The sequence below is a fragment of the Canis aureus genome, chromosome 9 (assembly GCF_053574225.1).
Source record: "Canis aureus isolate CA01 chromosome 9, VMU_Caureus_v.1.0, whole genome shotgun sequence".
In the NCBI taxonomy this organism is placed as follows: Eukaryota; Metazoa; Chordata; class Mammalia; order Carnivora; family Canidae; genus Canis; species Canis aureus.
The window spans coordinates 58,742,936-58,763,949 of NC_135619.1; the positions used below are offsets into that span (position 1 = coordinate 58,742,936).

Genomic DNA, 21,014 nt, shown 5'->3' on the forward strand with positions numbered 1-21,014 from the left:
TTTCAGATTTTCTTCTCATACAACTCATATTGCTTCTATCTGGACTCCAACCGTTTCTCTCAAGAATATCCATAATCCATATTATTTTTCCTTTCCTTTTTTCTCTCTATCCACCAACAGTCCAAACTTTTTTTAAAGTTTCTTACACCCTCAGCTTCTTTACTGCCCAAAATCCAACTCACTTGACGTTGCTTTATCCAGTGAAGCTCTTCAAAAAACTTGTTATTCAAAACAACCCAACACAACAACAACAAAAAATTATTTTGCTATGAAACTTCATAAGACTTTTTATCTCTTTTATGTCTTGTTTTAAAATTGTCTGTTCACTCTTCGATCTGTCTCTCAAGGTTCCAAACTACCTCACTGCTGAGACTGTATCTTATTAATTACTATATCTGCAATATACACGTCTTATGTATAACCTGTACATCATATGTACCTGCTAAACTAATGGCAAAGGAAGAACTGAAGACCTTATACTGTCTTCATATTACTAAACATTAGGAAGCAATATAAATTAATGAAATGAACTGAAATTACCATTCTGTGCCACTTGGATTTGCTCTCTGACTTCCTCTCACTGTGAATTTACTTCCAGAGGCTAAATAATAAATCATGCATTCAACAAATGCAAATTGAATCAACGTTAAGGGAAGTGTTATTTCAAAAGAACACAGTGCAACTGCATTTCACAGTTAAAAATTTGTACATTTTATGTCCAGGATGAAGATAAGGGGAACGTGATGAACCTCATGCATGTTCCACTGAGAACCCAAAAATAAGGAAATGCTTTTATAAGATTGTTCAGCATCAATGAAATAGAGTAACAGGGGATGCCTGGGTGGCTCAGTGGTTGAGCGTCTGCCTTCGGCTCAGGTCATGATCCCAGAGTCCTGGGATTGAGTCTTGCATTGGGCTCCCCACAGGGAATCTGCTTCATCCTCTGCCTATGTCTCTGCCTCTCTCTCTCTCTGTCTCTGTCTCTGATGAATAAATAAATAAAATCTTAAAAAAAAAATAAAGAGTTGTTTTTATATAGTTCAGTAAAAACAAAACAAAACAAATACAAAGACAAAAACAAAACTAAATAACATAATCTTTCTTGTTTATAAGTCCTATTTTCAGTGAAGTTGTTCCATTCTCCCATGACATTGCACTTGCTCACACCAACTGACATATCTCAAAGTGGATATTTTCCTTTAAATGTACCATAGGATTTTTCAGACTTTTCTTGTCCTGCCAATAGGCTAATGTCTTCTCATCCGACGGCAATTGGGAAAGTCATTCTAATGAATTATTTCCCAAAGCTTATCTCCTCTTGGGCATTTCATTGGAATTAAGAAGGAAATGTAGAAACAGAAGTTTCCTTACTCAAACAGGTTAGAAAAACTGTATTCAGACGACTTCACTATAAAATTTCACAGCACTTTTGCTGATTAATCAATATCAAAGAAAAAGATATTTTTCAAAATTATGTGATAGTGAAACAATTATAGTTTTCTGCTTTGTATGCAGTCATATCAATCTACGAACATACTGAGGAACACACTTTGGGAAATGCTAATGATACTACTGATAATACTCTATTTTCATGTATTATGTTTGCCAGTTTATTTACTCTTTACTAATTATGTTGGGCCTTTATTATTCCATGGCCTCTTGCATTCATTCCTCTGTTCCTATAGTAGCAGAACCTCAATTTACTCTGAAGTAATTGACTCGTTGAGCAGAGAGTTTATGGGATTTGACAATTCCGTCTCATACCCATGGAGCAGATATAATGACCCAACCTGGGTTCTTTGTGCTTTCTCTTTTGGAATTTTTTTTTTTAAGATTTTATTTATTTATTTATGAGAGAGAGAGAGAGAGAGAGAGAGAGAGAGAGAGAAAGGCAGAGGCACAGTCAGAGGGAAAAGCAGGCTCCATGCAGGGAGTCCGACATGGGACTGGATCCCGGGTCTCCAGGATTAGGCCCTGGGCTGAAGGCAGCGCTAAATCACTTAGCCACCTGGGCTTCCCGCTTTTGGAATTTTGAGTCTTGAGTGGAAAGACAGAAAAATAAAGAGTTCGTTCATTCTAATGGTGGTACCCTGAGGATACTGTTGTTAAGTGTGGTAGGTAAACACCCCACTCCCTGCCCTACCCCCCAAAAAGATATCCATGTCCTAATCCCTAAAACCAGTGTAATCACAAAGGTCTTAAAAAGTGGAAGGTGGTGGTGGGGGGGCATGGTAAACAGGGAAAACCAGGGAAGAGAATGTGAGAAGGCTTTCTAGACAGAGGCAGGGGCTTAAGCTACAAAATCTGTGCATCTTCTTGCAATTGGTAAAGGTAAAGGGATGAATTCTCCCCCAACCAGAGCCTCTGGAAGGGAATGTAGCCTGCTGCATCTTGCTTTTAGCTTGGTAGGACCCATTTCAGACTTCTAAAGCTACCAAACTGTAAAATGATACATTCATGTTGTTTTTCAAAAAGCCACTGTGTTTGCAGTAATTTGTCATAGTGGGCAGCCAGCTATAGAAAACGAATACAACAAGATCTAGCTTGATCTCTGAAATTAACATGTGTCTTATCCATTTCTAAATGGTTCTTCAACTTTTTTTTACATTACATGATTCCTCCTAAAACATTTCGATAAATTCTATATTTGCTAAATTTATGTAGAGTCCATTTCTGAGGTTTTATAAATAAACATAATTTAAGAAGTTTATCCATGTATTTTGGTCATCCTTTATCCCTGTTAGATTTTAAATATTTCACAGAGGGCATCTTGACCTATTCCATATATAAATAGAAACTAATACAATCTTGTGAATTCTTTGTTATCCAGTAGATGTATGCTGATCATGATTAACTGAATTCATTGAAACAAATTTACAAAAAAAGATAATTCACAGAGGAACATGTCTTATGGATATTTTACTACAAATAAGGATGGAATAATGTAAAATTAGTTGCAATCAGTTTCCTCTGTGGCCTTGTTCAGATGTATGCCTACTATTAAATAATCCTACCTTAGCTGTTACAGTTTCTATTTTCGTATTTTACTTAAGCATTTTGTATGTTACCATATTATCTTCATTGCCTTAATTTTTACTGACACTAATATTCCATTATGCTTTGCTCTAATTTATGTGTTGTTAGGATATACACTGTTTTAATTTTTTAGAAAATCGTAAATGTCCTTGCTTCCCTTAAGATAAATTCTCATGGATTGTGGTCTTTTGTTTAAAGTAATTGATTTGATTATTTTTATTCATATATATGATGTCCCTTGAAATTTGTAGTCCTACAGACTGTCATGAACTGTATATGGATGTAAAAATATTATGCCATAATCTTGCAGAATTTTATATCATCATCTTTTGTTTCTGCTTTTGTTCTTTACATAAGCAAATTCATAGGAGTAACTAGACAATTCATTTCCCTCTACTGAATTTTGGCTGGATTGTTGCTATTAAGAAGTCAGCTGTCAACCAGATTTATATACTGTGTATGTGTGGTTTCTAGATGCTTCATAGATAATTTCTTTGTCATTAGTATCCTGTGGCTTAATTATGTTATGTTTAGGTGTCGATTTATTTTATTAATTCTTTCTAGGGTTATGACTAAGAATATTATTTGTATTGATCTGCTTAGGTTGCTAGGTCTGGGAATTAGGTTTCTCAACAATTCTGAAAATTTCTGAGTTCATAGTTCTTTAAATATTGTTTCTTCAATATTTTGAAACTATTTTTAAAACTCTGATTTGTATTTTTTAAAACTCTGATTTGATGTGGATTTATCTTATTGTCTTGAACTTCCATGCTTCATAAGCTCCTATCATACTTTCCACGTTGTTTTCTTTCTTCCTGAAATCTGTTATATTCTTTAAATTTAAATCCCATTTCATTAATCATTTTAATGTAATCAATACTTTTTCTGTTTCCCATCCACTTTCATATATATGTTTGTACATATACTTATATTTCTGCTTTATTTAGGAATTTAGAATCAAATTTATTTTCCATTTTTTATTTTAAAATCTAGATATTTTTATTTCTTAGATGTTCACACCTCATTTCTGTAAATATATTCACCCTATTACTTTAAATCTTCTCATAATTAAAATATCATAAACATTTTAACTAAAATTCTGATATCAATTTTGTTTTATTAGCTGCAAATCATGTTGCCTTATTTCCTTAGCTGATTTGTGATTTTTGACTATGAGGTCATATTTTTTACAGAACAGAAATATGGCACACATATGCTAAAGTTGAGTTACTCTGAACAAGATTTTTTGCTATCATTTGACTGTCTGGAGACATTACAAATCTAGAATCATTTTAAATTAAATTATTTGGTTAAATTTTTCCAAATGACATGGATTACTCAAATTTGGGTTATAAACCTGCTTGAGAGTCAGATTGTTAAAAAAAGAGAAAAGGAACTTTAAGATACTATCCCTTACCTTTAGGCAAATTTACATACATAGCTAAATATGTTTTCACATTCCCTATAATATTTGAAAGGGAGAATTCCTTTCTGATGAGAAAACCACTAGTTTGAGTTGCTGCCTAGGTATTTTACAGCATGAGAACTCTGCTCACACCCAGAGTCTGGACTTTTAGATAAGGCCCTGAGTTTAGGATTCCTGTCATAAATTCCCACTTTGCTTTCCCCAGGGCACTTTTTAAAATAACCACTTAGTGTTGAGCCTGCAAAAAGTTACTGACCTCCGCCACAACCACCTTTTAATAGGTATTTGCTATCCTGCTCTCTCTCCTGCTCACTGTGATCTGGGACAGAGGGCTGTCCTTCCTCCACCTCATTGCACCCCTTCTCCACCCCCAGTCTATTTCTAGGATCTGTAAGTAATACATCTTGTGGCTTCACTTCTTTTATGTGAGTGTACTGACACAGAACTTTCAATCAAAATGACTCTGAGCTTTCACTTCCCCAGAGGGCTCTTGTATGCTGAAGGAACTACCTGCTGAGTCCAGGTAGGTGGCTTGTACCTCCTTATTCAGTAGGTCATAATTGCATGTTTTTAATTTACAACACCAACTATGGGCCCCTCAACACAGCTGTGCATTGAGAAATTTAATTTTTTCTAGAAAATTGAGTTTATTTTAATATCACATAGTATAGTACAGTAATAATTTACCATAGGTGATTGTTCAAATCCTGCAGGGACCATTTGAATAGCAAAAAGGGGGCTGGAGAGACATGGTTAACAGGCAATAGAGGGGATAACATAGTCAGGAAAAGCAGGGCCCAGCTAATTGCCATGTTTTCCTTGAACTTTTGATCATATGGGCATAGTATTGTTAGATTTCCAGTTATAATGAAGAAGCTAGAATTATAGATTTTAATATATTGAGAGCATGTTAAAAATGAAATAATAGAATTTTATAAGCAAAAGTGATGGTGTAAGGACCTCTAAGAATTTGACCTTGTAAAAAAATAATGAAAAAAGTCCAAAATTGTCAGAATTAACTTTTTCAGAACTCTGAAAATTAATAAGAAATTACAGCAACATTTAAAAAAAATTCCTGAATATTGATATTAACACTGAGATTTATGGTATTTTTAACTTGCTCTAGTTCTGTTCCCTGCTCTCCAGTCCAGGAATGGACTTGCAAAGTAGTAATCAACATTTCTGGTTCCAAAGGAACAGGATGGAGCTTCAGCTTTCTCAAAAATTCTCATTCTGAAAAAAAAAAAAAAAAAAAAAAAAAGGCATATTTGACTTGTGTGGAAATATCCCACTTAAACAACTTTTTATTAGACTTCACTCAAACTCATGCAGTACTAAATAAAATCTTCTTCTGGGGTGCATTTGTTGAAGATATTTGTGGGGGAGTGTTTTAATGTTACAAATGCACAGATAAAGGCTAGAAATTGGCCCAATTGCTCAAAAGCATAAAAGAAAAAGATGAAGAATAAGATGTTGCCATAACAAAATACTATAGACTGGATGTGGTTAAATAACAGAAGTTTATTTCTTACAGTTCTAGAGACTTGAAGACTGAGATCTGGGTGCTGGTTTCTGGTGAGAGCCTCTCTTCCTGGCTTGCAGAAGGTAACCTATTGTGTCCTCACATAGGAGGGAGAGATATAGAAATTTTTCTTTCTCTTCCGCTTACAAGGTCAAAGTCCTATCAAATTAGAGTCCTACATTTCTGACCTCATTTAATCTTAATTACCTCCCAAAGACCCTCTCTCCAGACATACTCACACAGGGGTTTAGGACTTTAACATATGAGTTTTTTTGGAACACAATTCAATCCATAGCAATCATCATAGAACCTTTGAAAAACTCTGACATGTATCTGGGAGCTTAAAATGCCATGTATATTTGTGGAGCTGTGTATATGCTTAAGGAATACCTGAAAAAGCCCTAACCATTCACTTTCAAATGATCTTGAAACTCTGCATGGCAGGAATTAAAAAGCCAAGGAAGTGTGGTAAATGGCCTTACTGAGCATTGAAAATGTGCCATAGCATGCACATCTCACAAAGATGGAGAGGCTTACGGATTTCAGATATTTAAGGAAATCTCTGTTTAATTATTAGCTGATCCCTAAGCTAACCATGCAGAAACCTCAGTGGCCATGCATGACAAGGAACACATAGTTTCTTGAATTAGTCCTAAAAGTTACTAAAAAGAACAACTACAATAAGCAGTCACAAAAACAAACCCTGAGGGGATAGGGAAGAATAAATAGAAACTTGCCCTGAGGAAGTCATGGTGGAATAGCTAGACAAAGACTTTAGTCAGCTATTTAAAAAAGTATGTTTAAAGAGCTAAATGCAGCCATGTCTAAACAACTAAAATATAAGACACACAATAATTAAAATTTAAAAAATCACTATAGCAATCAACAGTAGACTTGAGTACAGGAGAAGGAGCAGCAAACTAAAAGCCAAGTCAACTGATAGTAAAGGATAAGCAATACATTGGTCAAAAGTTAGTTCTTTGTAAATATCCACAAAATTGGTCAATTTTATTTAGACTGGCCAAGAAAAAATAGAGAAGATTCAAACTATGAAAATTAAAAATGCAAGCGACAGCATCAATATCCACCACACAAAAATTAAAACAACAAAAGGACTTTAGGTGTGTACCATGAACACTTATAGGACAACAAATGAAATACCTTCTTAAAATGAGCAAACTCCTAGAAAGACACTGACTACCAATGAGTTAAAAAGAAATAGAAAATCTGGATAGATTCATAACAAGTAAAGAAACTGCATTAGTGATTTATAAACATCAGAACACCCCTCCCACCACCATCATCACCAAAAGCTCAGGAGAGGCTTCACTTGTGAATTCTATTAACATTTAAAGAAGAATTTGCACCAATCCTTTACAAACTCTTTTAAAAAATGGAAGAGAATAATTCCTAACTCATCTCATGAGACCAGTATAACCATGATACCAAAACTCAATAATGATATTATATGAAAAGAAGCTGCAGAACAATATAACTTATGAATATAAGTGCAAAACTTTTTGACCAAATACTAGCAAATTAAATCCAACCGCATATAAAAAGGATTGTATACCATGCCCAAATGGGATGTATTTCAGAAATATAAGGCTGGGACAATATATAAAAATTAATAGATCGTCTATAATGTAACGAGCTATGTTAAAATAAAGAACAAAAAGAAAGACACTTGACCATTTCAATAGATGCATAAAACTCATTTGAAAAACATAAACATTCAGGACACCTGGGTGGTTCAGTGGTTGAGTGTCTGCCTTAGGCTCAGGGCGTGATCCTGGAGTTCCAAGATTGAGTCCTCCATTGGGTTCCCTGCATGGAGCCTGCTTCTCCGTCTGCCTATGTCTCTGCCCCTCTCTTTCTGTGTGTCTCATGAATAAATAAATAAAATCTTTAAAAAAAAACAACATCCTATCATGATAAAAACACTCAGCAAATTTAAAATAGAGGTTAAATTCTGCTACATGATAAAGGGCACTAATGGTTAACCCACTGCCAACATCATATTTAATGATTAAAAACTGAAAACCCTCCTCCTCTGTGGCTATACAGTCATAATGAACAGCTAAATATAGAATTAAGAAAATAATTTCATTCAGCATATTATCAAAGATAATAAAAATACTTAGGAATCAATTTATCCTAAGTGTAAGATGCGTACTATAAAATATACAGAATATTGTTGAGCTAAAGAAGATCAAAATAAATAGAAAGACATCTGTGTTTTGGGATTGGAAGATTTAATACACAATATATGGATATATTGTCCAAATTGATATATATATTCAACATAATTTCTATCAAAATTGTAATGACTTTTGTAGAAAAAATATATAAGCTGATTTTAAAATTCATATGGATTAGTAAGTTTCCCAGGATAGTTGAAACAATCTTGAAAAAAAAAAAAAAACAAATATAGAGAACTTAAAATACCCTATTTCAAAGTTTACCACAAAACCATGGTTATTGAGACATGTGGTATTGCCATAATATGCACATACAGAACAATACAATTAAATCGGGAACCTAGAAATAGACACATGTATCTGTGGACATTTGATTTTAGAAAAGTGTGCCAAGAACATTCCACAGGGAAAGAAAAGTCTTTTCAACGTTGATTTACTACAAACAAAGGATTATTAGAAATCTACATGTAAAGATTAACCTTGGGTCCCTATTTCACATAGTGGATACAAATTAACTCAATATGGATGAGGGCTAAATGAAGCAGTTAAAACTATAAAACTCATGGAAGAAAATATAGGATAAGTCATCTGTGACTTTAGGATAGACAATAGATTTTTAGATATGATACCAAAAATATAAGGAAAATAGAAAGAAATGTATAAATTCAACTTTATCATAGTACAATTTTTTTTTTGTGTCCAAAGATACTATCAGGAAAGTGAAAAGAAAACTAGAGAATAAAAACAAAACAAAACAAAAAAAACAAAACAAAACGACTAAAATCTTATGTCTGATAAGCATCTAGGATCCGGGATATATAAAGAACCCTTAGAATTCAACCATAGAAATACAAAACAATCCAATTTAAAAACGAGCAAAGTATTTGAATAGCTATTTTTCCAAAGAAATATATGAATGATCAATAAGTGCATGAAAAGGTATTTAAAAATCATTAACCATTAGGGAAACGTAAATCAAAGTCACTATGAGATACCACTTCACATCTGCCAGGGTAGATATAATCAATGAAACAAGATAACATCTATTTAATTTTACTCTTTAACAAACCTGGAATGTTGGTACTATTTTTACTTTAATTCCAAAAGCAAGGAATCACCCTTTTTTTCCTGTTACTGTCCATCTTGTGTCCTGTCTCTATGCTCATAAATATATGATGATATTTAATAAACATTTACTTTTTTTTTTTTTTTTTTGCTTTTTTTTTAAAGATTGATTTATTTATTTCAGACAGAGAGTGTGCAGGGGGCAGGAGTAGAGGGAGGGAGAGTCATAAGTAGACTCCCTGCCCCGGGTGGGGCTGGATCTCAGGATCCTGAGATCATTACCTGAGTCCAAACCAAGAGTTGGACACCTCACTGACGGTGCCATGGAGGTGTCCCTACATATTTTTTTTATTCTTTAATTGCTGCTTCTTCTATTCTGTGTCAGGTGAATTACAAATCTTAAAAATGAACTGGTGTGTCATTCTTCTCTTGAGTATGTACTTACTATTATAGACCCATTTGATCTTTCATCTACTTTTCATAGCACTGTGTTGATGGATTTTTAAAAAAAAAAATTTGATACATCATATTATTATTACAGAGGTATACAACTTTTTCTGAAATTAGTGATTTATTAAGTGTAGGGATCTATTATTCTTTCTTTTCTTCCTTTCTCTTTTTTTCTTTATTTTTTAACATTTATGGTACATTTATTATATCTCATCAATATATAATAGTTCTCATCTCAAGGTCGATGTCTATAAACTATATTGAATACATTTTTAAAAATGAGATTTGATGAGAGTTTATTTCTTGCTCAAAGTCACAAAGCTAGTATGTAAAATTGAAATTGATTCAAATATTTTATAGTTGAGTACTGTATTAAAATATAGTGTTTATTATTACATTTCAGTGATTTTTCTAACATTAATATAGATGTTTAAGATTTAACACTACTCAAAATAAGAGTAGGTTGCTATTTTTTTAAAGATTTTATTTATTTATTGGAGAGAGAGAGAATAAGCCAAGGGGAGTGGCAAAGGGAGAGATAGAAGGAAAGCAGACTCCCCATTGAGCAGGGAACCTGTCATAGGCCTGGATCCCAGGACCTCAGGATCAAAACTCCAACTGAAAGCAGATGCTTAACTGACTGAGCGATCCAGGTACCCCAGAAGGTTGCTATTTTAATAAAATATCAAAATATATGTGTATATGTATATCTTAAATATATATATTTATATATATACACACACACATGCATGAGGTGTGTTCTTATACGTTTATGTATTTACATATATACTTTTTTGTTTTATGGTATTCAAGTTAGATTACATACTTTAGATCTGGAAGTAGAATAAAATAGTGAGTTTTCTTTTGTACACTATCCAATTAATATGCGATGTGGTCCTGAGAGACAAGAACAATATATTTTTTTCTTTTATCTTTTGCTTCTTTTGATAATTTCTCTTACCTCTCAAGTCCAGGGCAGTAACTGTGGACAGCAGAAAGTGTTGGGAGATTTATAGGCCTCCCCTTCATCAGCCTCAGGATAAGTGATAATTGTTTATTGATACTTCTAAGATATCCAGTGTTTATATTTCTACAATGTCTACTATTAATTTTCACAAATGTTTACTGAATGTCCACTTTTTGATTGAGGTAACAGAGCTACTTTCTTGAATAGAGCCTATCTGCGGTTCCACTTAAGTAATTTCAAGAAAACAATAGAACTTTCTAGAGGCTTTGAAGGAGAATCCATTCCTTGCCTTTTATAGGTTGTATGAGCCATCTCTATTCCTTGACTTAGGGCCCCTTTCTCCATATTCAAAGCCAGCCTGGGAGTATATTTAAGCCTCTCTTTCTGACTCTCAGTCTCCTACCACTTTCTTTTAAGGACTTTGGGGAGGGGTCTACAGAACAACCCAGAGTGGGATGCCTGGTGGCTCAGTGGTTGAGCATTTGCCTTCACCTCAGGGCATGATCCCGGTGTCCTGGGATTGAGTCCCACATCGGGGTCCCTGCAGGAAGCCTGCTTCTCCCTCTGCCTGTGTCTCTGCCTCTCTCTCTCTCTCTCTCATAAATAAATAAATAGAATCTTGAAAAAAAAAAAAAAAAAAAAACAACCCCAGAGTAATTTCACTATATGAAGAGCCTTACATTAATTATACTGTAATTCTTTGGTATACCAGGTAATGTATTCACAGGTTTAGGAGATTATAATATTGACATTGTGAGGAGCTATTATTTCCTGCTGCCCTACCCATTTTTATCCTTGGCCATTTTCTTCACAAGACTGAACCAGTAATCACCAAGAGTACCAATATTCACAAATTCCTTTTTCTTGATACCATAGAAAAGATGTTATTTCTTTACTTCCATCTAAAGGAAGGACTCAGTTTCCGCAGTTTGAGCCTCTTACTCCCCAAATAAGGGGCTGCTGATCTTCAGAATAAAGAAGACATGCATCACAGAAACAGGTGTCATTCTCTAAATCTCCAGAAGTGGAACATCATGTTAGATCTTACTGAGACTAAATCTATCAAAAAGTATAAATATTGTTCCAGCTAAGGGCAATATTTTTGTAGGGGAAAACTTCTAGTTACTGAACTCATATAAATCTGGCTTAAATGGTGCTCTAATAGAAGCACACCATTGTAGAAGTGTATCTTTCAATCACAATTGGACTAATCATATGAATTATGTAAATATAATCTGTCTCATTAAATGCATCAATGTTGTGTTATAGATATTCTATTAGTCACTTGGCAGAGGAGGCATTTAAGATACAGAGATGTCAAGTAACAGTACTAATTTGCCAAATAAATTGTGAAACTACGATTTTAATTCAACTGTGTAGGATTCCAATATGTCAAGCATCCTTATTGTGCCACATGCTCTGACATACTACTGAGAGATGATATTTGAAATCTATTGGGTGATAACCACTGTAATTTGTATTTTTTTTCTGAAAATACATATCGTGGCAAGAATTATGAACCCTGAGTTATATTTTCAAATTTTGACTGCCTCCAGTTATTTTCCCCTGTTTTTGAAATAGAAAGCAAATAAATAGCTCTCTAGACTTATTTTGCAGATCTAATGAGATGAGTGAACCCTTTGTGAAACACAGAGCACATAGATCTGCTCTTTTTCTCCTTTGCCATCAAGAATACCACTGGGACCACAGACTGAAGACCAACCACATTGAAGACCAATTTTAGATCTTTACCACACACCTGAAGTAGTATCATGTTTTTAAAAATGTTGTGCCAATCTGAGATTGAGCATATGAGTGCACAAAGCCAACTTATTCACTGGGTATTTTGGTGCACAAAATAGCCTTTCCAGTCTTTAGAGTAAAACTTTTGCCTGGAGCTGTCGTTAATAATATATTAAGCATTAAATGTATGAGCATAGTACAAGCACATTAGTATTTTTTAACTGCCCTGAATTCCATACTCTTATGTACCTGCACTCGTTTCCTTTGCAAAGAAATATAACTTATTTAAATGCAGAATTTTTTATTCTCTTTGTTGTGTGTACACTTCCACATGATCTATATTTTGTGACAATATTTTTAATTGGCAGTACCTCAATAGCTAATACTTTTTAAGAAAGATTTTATTTATTTATTCATGAGAGATGCAGAGAGAGCCAGAGACATAGGCAGAGGGAGAAGCAGGCTCCTCGAGGAGAGCCCGATATGGTACTCTGTGTCCCAGGACTCCGGGATCACACCCTGAGCTGAAGGCAGACATTCAACCACTGAACCACCCAGGCGCCCCTCAATAGCTAATACTTTTATAAACTCTCTTCATCCTCAACTTGTAAGAGCTTCTTAAACTGTTATAAATTGAAAAATTATGTATCTGGAAGTTAAATCTAAAACAGTCAGAGCCCTGTGGATAGTGGCATGGTTAAAAGTGGATGGCATGAAAAATAATGTAAGTTGCATTGTGAACTGGTTCATATTTGATAGGGGGCAATTTCAAGAAGGATCTTTTCTTTTTTCCTTCAAGTCACACTCAATACACTAGATGTTGTTCACTAAAATCTCAATTGGATGCAAAGGCTGAGTACTGTGGGGCTCCCCAGATCAATTATGTGTAGGTCGATCACTGAGCAACCATCAATAAAGTAATCAAAGCTGAACTATATTCCACTTACAGCTCTTTGTTTCCAACACTCCAAGAAGTGACTGTAATTGTTATTCCCTTTAGCTCTGCCACTCCGAAGACTAACAGAGGAACAGAACTTCAGGAGGAAATGTCCTCCTCATTGGATGAACTGGGGGACGGGAGCTTGAGACTTAGAGGAGCAAGATTTAGGGAAATCTAATCTGATCAATCCTTTACTTAATACACACTAATATTCAAAAGTTATACTGTTACCCTCTCTGACGAAGGCCAGAATGTTTGCAGCTAGTCACTCAAATTCAAAAGGTATCATGGAATGGGGTGACTATCCCAAAAATTCTTCACCCTAATTTAAACCATGGGTAGATTTGGTATTAATATTTAAGAGGACTGTAATGATGTGGTGTACAGACCCTGAGAGGACTCCCACAATGACTTTTGACTCCCTGGTGTCTAGGAACTTGTGTAATCTCTTTACTTGGGAACATGGCCAGGAAGTTGCTTCCAAGCAACAGAATATGTGGCAAAGGTGATGGAATGTCACCCCTGTTATTATTTTGGATTCTGTAAGACTCTTAGCATAGAGACTCTCTTCTGCTGGTCTCAGAGGAGCAAGCAGTCATGTTGTGAGCTGTCTATGGAGAGGGACACGCGGCAAGGAACAGAGGCAGCAGAGAAGAGCTAGCAGCTAGCAAAAATGTGGAGACTCTAGTCCCATAATTGCGAGGGGATAAATTTTGCTGACAACTTGAGGGAACTAGGAAGCAGGCTTTCCCAACTGAGCCTCTAGGTGAGTATGGAGCCCAGCTAACACCTTGACTGCAGCTTTGTGAGGATTTTGACGTAAATTGTACCTGAACTCTTGACTCATGGAAAATGTGAAAAATAACTGTGGTTGGTTTGAGCCTCTAAGCTTGTGGTAGTTTTGTTTTTTACATGTCCTTGAAAATGCCTACGATTTAAAGAAATCATTTCTGCATATATGGTTGTTGGCAAATATTTCTTTTTTTAAATTTTTATTTATTATTTATTTTATTTTATTTTATTTTTTTTATTTATTTATGATAGTCACAGAGAGAGAGAGAGAGGCAGAGACACAGGCAGAGGGAGAAGCAGGCTCCATGCACCGGGAGCCTGATGTGGGATTCGATCCTGGTTCTCCAGGATCGCGCCCTGGGCCAAAGGCAGGCGCCAAACCGCTGCGCCACCCAGGGATCCCCGCAAATATTTCTTATAAAATAATGTTGCAACATTATAAGCAGATATTTATGAATGATAAATTTGCTTAATGAAAGTTCCTTTTGAAGTGAATTAATTTTTTAACTGAGAGGGCAGGCATTGCACAGTGCTTAAGAACATGAGCTCTGGCTTCCTGGGATCAAACCCCACCTCTTCAACTTTCTAGCTGTGTTATTGTGAGAAATTCATGAAAGCTAAGCCTCAGTGTCTCATTTGAAAACTGGAGAATAATTGTATATATCACACAGGCTCACTATGAACATTGAATGAGTAAAAATGATGTCCTTTGTATTTGTTAAAGTATGGAAATCGAGATTTTGGTGTTTCCAGTACCATTGTCCTGATGTGTTATTTCTGCCAAAATCATTAATCTTCTAAAAGGAAATAAATAGCTGCACCCATTATATCTAGAATTAATGTCAGGAATAGAATAGGCTGTGGAATAATGAAAATTTGTAGATGTCCACAATTGAAAGAAAATAAATTCAGCAAGAGAGGAAAAAGAACATTAAAAATCGCCAAATTGCCATAGATTCATAACACAACTTACAGTAGATTGCAGATGTCAGAGAAAAGATATCATGTGGGACTTCACTTTTATTTTATTTTATTTTTTTTTTACTTTTTAAAGATTTTATTTATTTATGAGAGACAGAGAGAGAGAGAAAGAGAGAGAAAGAGTCAGAGACACAGGCAGAGGGAGAAGCAGGCTCCATGCAGGGAGCTGGATGTGGGACTCGATCCTGAGTCTCCAGGATCATACCCTTGGCTGAAGGTAGAGTTAAACTGCTGAGCCACCCAGGTTGCCCATGATTTCACTTTTAAAGAAAATTCGTTACCTATAGGTAAAGCAAAGTTTCAATAGTAAAACTTTTGGTCAAAAAAAAAAAAAAGCTTTAAAAGAATGGAAACTTTACTTAATAAAGATATGCAAACATGACAGAGGAAGATTAGTAAAGGAGTAATTATGCTGCTAGCAAACTATAAGGGGATTCTTTAAAGCTAAAGTCATAAAATCCATTAAGGGAAGAATGACGAAGAGCTCATCTAGGCATATATGTCATAAAAGTAGGACAAGAGACCATCCTCATGTGTTCCTGCCTGGAGAATTACTAGCAATTTCTTTGCGATGTCGTATCAATGGTACAAACTAAATTTACCGGCATTTTGCATTTCTAATTTTTAGTACACTTTGAATAAATAGTCTATAAATAAATCTATCCAACATGTAATCTGATTCTGGCAAATATATTTTAATGGATTCTTAGTCAACTCCTGTAATTTATCCCTGAAATCATGTTGTTCAATGGATTAGCTCATGGTTAATTTTCCTTATTTTTTCTCTCAGACTTGAACATTTTACTCAAGGTCCTTGTGCCCCAAATGAGGCTATGTATCTGGCAAAGTGTCCTTGATTTATGTAGACATTATGTTTAGTCACTTTTTCAATGACTACATTTGATTTAATTACATGTTAAATGATTATATTCAGTAGATAAAATAAATGGAAAATCAGGATCCTCTGAGTCAAATTTTCTTTTTCTTTTGAGTGAAGACATATCCTTAGTGTCCTACCATGAGGATTAAACAGTTATTTAAAAAATCACCTCAGAAGAACACTTGGTGAAAAATAAAGCAAACTTCAACCCACTTGACATTACCAAGAGACAAAGTTAGATGATGAGCAGGAAAGGGGATACTTACCATAATTTGAAAGAAGCTTCACAATTTTGAAATTTTTAAAGCTTACTTTATATTGTTGTAATAAATCACAAGAATATAACTAACAAATCTCGTAAGGATGACCTTTTTTAAGGATTTGTAAATATCACTCTATTTTTCTCTGTCACTTTTCTTTAATTTGGAAAGATAGAGCATAAATATTGCTCAGATGTTGAATCAACTAGTCATTAGTATTTTGAGTACCAGTGGCTTTTCCTCTTGAATAGCCAACACTTTCTAATAATTTTATATAATATCAGTTAAATACTTCCAAATGTAATAACATTACATTTGTTTTTTCAAATTTGTATAGTGAGATTTTCATTATGAATGTAAAATCTGCCTACACATAGATCATGGCATATGTAATTGGTTTACTTATCTATGTGAGACCTCAGAAGCAATTTTCTGAAATACAGAAGAGTGGGCACAATTGTGTGTACACACCTGTACACATATTTTTAAAAGGCTGCTTTTCACAATTCTTTTTTCTGTTTATATTTATCCTTCCCTAAAATTTTGTCTCAGTTAATGCTATTATTCCAATGTGAAATGTAGGCAATTCTACTTCTCAAACTGTATGAATATTAGAATTATAGTATTTCATGTGACTAAATTTTTTAAAAATACAGTAAATCTCAATGAATTATATTAAGTCTGGTCTACTTACCTCAGTGATTTTGCCAGATTGTAATATATACCATGAAGATGCAATAAAGTATTTTCCAGACAAGAACTTATAATGACATTTTAGAGATGATAGATAGATAGATAGATAGATAGATAGATAGATACAGATGGAAAAATAGATAGATGTCTAACATTAATAAAATTTTTGTATTTTGTAAAAATCACATAAAGAAATCAAATTATTCCAAAGAAAAGAGACAGAATATTATGAAAGAAAAAATAGCTTTACCAGTGAAACAAATGCATATCTGGTGAGGGGAATGATTAGATTCAACATTTATTGAGCATCAATTATATGTCAGTATTTCTTTTAGGAAACTGTATGAGTATTGGAGATATTGCTACTTGAATATTAGGTGCATAGCTTCTTTGCTGTCTTTTTAAGTAGTCTCATTAATTTGCAGACATATTCAATAATAGGCATATTAAGGGTGCCTGTGTGGCTCAGTGGTTGAGTGTCTGCCTTTGGTTCAGGTAGCAATCCTGGAGTCCAGGGATCCAGTCCTGCATTGGGTTCCCCATAGGGAGCCTGCTTCTCCCTCTGCCCATGTCTCTGCCTCTCTCCATGTGTCTCTCATTAATAAATACATAAAATCTTTAAAAATAATAATAATAGGTTAAAAATGCTGAACCTAATTTATTCATTAATGTATTTATTCTCTAAATCCTACCAAGTGCTGACATTGTGTTATTCAATGAGTGAACAAGAGAAATATTTCTTGTTCCATTGGGCTTAAAATCTAATAAGGAATATTCTTGTGAATTTCTTAACATGTATTCATATATTCATTTAACAAATGTTTGTTAATCATTGAAGGAGAGGGACTTTTAATGCTGATAAATATTAACTGGCTTTAAAATATTTTCAATATGGACACCTATTACAAATCCTCACAATCGAAGTAGGAATTGTGTACAATTCTGTTGAGATATATATACATATATATATATATATCCTTATAATATATATTATATATTCTATTAAAGTATTTTTCATTTTTCTTGAAGATATTTATTTTCTGGAGTGCATTTATGGCATTTTATGCACAATTAAACGGTGTTTCAACAAGAATGGGAACAGTAACTAGGGAAGACAGTATCAGCTCATCTGTTTATATGAACAGAAGATAGAAGGCCGCGTGCAATCTATATGTTTTGCAGTATTTACCATGAAATTTGATTGTTGGGGTGCCTGACTGACTTAGTAGAGCATGCAACTCTTGGTCTTGGGGTTGTAAGTTTGAGCTCCAGGTTGAGTGTAGAGATTGCTTAATAAAATAAAATTAAAAAAAATTTTTTTTTGATCATCACTTCACTGGGAAAAGTGATATAGAAAATACATATTACATCGTACATATTAAATTTGAAAGGACAAAAGGCAATTCACTTAAAGTGTGACATTACCATAGACCCCAAGACATAGACTGATGGCTCCTATAACACATCAAGAGTAATGACAAATCAGTTAGATTTATGTTGATGTTAGTAAATAATAATGGAAATATATGTTAATAAAAATAATATATTTAGTTTCCTGAATTTTTAAAAAGAAACTAATTTTGCTTCAAGAAGTATACCATCTGAAAAAAAAAAAAAAGAAGTATATCATCTGTATGGATGGGAGGTCTTTGTCTATAAACTGTTTATTTATTCCATAATGCAAGGAAATTTTTTGAATGTATTCAATAATCTCAATCTGGCCAATTATTTTTCAACTAAATAGCTATATTTTTAACATCTAAAGGATTGATTCTTAGAAAGCTAATGGAATGCATGGCTGACTACATAATGAGTTCGCTAAAAATACATTATATATTGTGTTGATACTATTAATTGATTAATTATTTTCTTGATAAATTATTATTAACTGAAATTGGATTATTGCTATATATAACAGCGGTTGTCCCTTTTTTCCTTGCCACCTCATTTGATTGCTTTAAAATGTTTAACTCTTATATATAAGGCCATATAAGTGTTAGTTGTCTACTTTTATTTTTTATTTTTTAATTTATTTTTTCCTTTTTAAATTTTTTATTGATGTATAGTTGACAGTGTTATAGAAGTTTCATATTTGCAACACAATGAATCAACAATTCTACACATGCAATGCTCACTGTAATTGTAGTAACCTTCTGTCACCACACAACGTAATTACAATATTATTGACTGTATTCCCTATTCTGAACTTTTTGTAGCTATTAAATTTATGGTATAACTGGAAGCTTGGACCTCTTAATTCCCTTCATCTCTTTCATCCATTCTCCCACCCACCTTCCCTCTGGTAACCACCAGTTTGTTCTCTGTATTTGTGAATCTATTTCTGTTTTTGTTGGTTCATTTGTTTTGTGTTTTTAGGTTTTGCATACTAGAGAAATTATATGATATTTGTCTTTGTCTGACAGTTCCTGTAACATGATACCTTCCAGGTGCATTCATGTTGTCACAATGGCAAGATCCTGTTCTTTATAATATCACAATGGAAAACAGTGTAGAGGTTCCTCAAAAAATTAAAAATAGAAATTTCACATAATCAAAGAGAATGAAAACACTAATTTGAAAAGATAATGCACCCCAATGTTTAGTTATTTTTTCAGTACACAAATAAATATTTAAGTTAATGTATGTGTAGGTATATATAATTGTCCCTTTATTCATTTATATGTAAATGCATGTTTATTTGTGCGTACATGTGGCCCTGTAGAAATGACACAGATTAAAAATTATAAAACCAGAGTTTTATTTGAAATAATGATGGTTTTATTTGCATTGATTGCAAGGTGTCTGCAACAATTGCTAACAAGAGCAAATCTATAGAAGATGTGGGAATATCAATATGCTATTTAGTCACAAATAATGAAGATATATATCCAAGGTCCATTGGTTTCTGAAAATTATTATTCAGGTCTCAGAGTGATTACAACTATAGTAAAATCAGTTTGGGTTAATGAGATAGAAATGACAGTATCAAAGGAAAGAAGATAATAAATTATAACATTCCTTCAAATATACTGTATTTTACAGTGGTATAAATACATTGTATTTTTCAAAGGTATATATAGTGATATCTATCTCTGTGTCTATTGATCTATCATCTCTCTCCCTATTTATATCTTGAAGCTACTGGAGATGCTGGGTGGCTCAGAGGTTGAGTGGCTGCCTTCAGTTCAGGGCGTGATCCTGGACCCGAGATAGAGTCCCAAATCAGGCTCCCTGCATGGAGCCTGCTTCCCCCTCTGTCTTTGTCTCTGCCTCTCCGTGTCCCTAATGAATAAACAAATAAAATCTTACAAAAAAAATCTTGTATCTATTGTAATTTTTCCTGCATTATTTTTTCCTTTCCTAAACTGCCATTTAGTTGTCAGTATGATATTTTCAAAGTGAAGTGGAACTTTAAGAAAATACTTAGATAATTCAAGCAACAACATGAAAAATTCTTAGCTAATGAAGGAAGAGAAAGACAAAGGAAAATTGATGTGTTCAGAACCACTGACTCCCCAGTTTGATTTCTCTATTTCATGATTCAATAATTAGCAGCCATAGGCCATAGGCAATGAAATTTATATACAAATATAGGCTGGGAAAGCTGATATTTTTTCCTGCAATTACATTGGCATCTTCAATGTAAAATATCTTGTTAAAAGATATGTAACAGCAACCATTTTAGCTATTAGTCCCCTCTTATTTCTTACTTCTGAATTCACTGTACCGAATTTTTTAAGTTGATGCTTACACAATTATGAGTGAATTCTTTTAAGAAGATTGGCTTTAAATAAACTCTTCTGAGACATACTATTAATTTGAGAATACATTAAAATATAATATTCAAGCATGTAAACCATAGATTTGCATTTTTCCACCCACTTCTATGAAACTGACATTTACAATTCAGAACTTTCTCAAGGAATAATTAGGTTATTTTAGAATTTTAGCAGAACTTGGATTCAACTTTTAGGAACATAAATTTGAAATGTCTTGGTTCTAGAAATTCATGTTACATTGCCATCAGGAAATCAATTTGGACTATTTAGAAGCTCTGT

General features: G+C 33.7%; 1 long non-coding RNA gene across 1 annotated transcript; it reads left to right on the forward strand.

The window, feature by feature from the left end:
* The first annotated feature begins 4,852 nt into the window (after positions 1–4,852).
* On the forward strand, positions 4,853–20,256 carry LOC144320997 (uncharacterized). Its single transcript, XR_013386664.1, has 3 exons — positions 4,853–4,985; positions 5,997–6,067; positions 20,095–20,256. It is a non-coding gene; the product is annotated as an uncharacterized LOC144320997 (long non-coding RNA).
* The last annotated feature ends 758 nt before the right edge of the window (positions 20,257–21,014 follow it).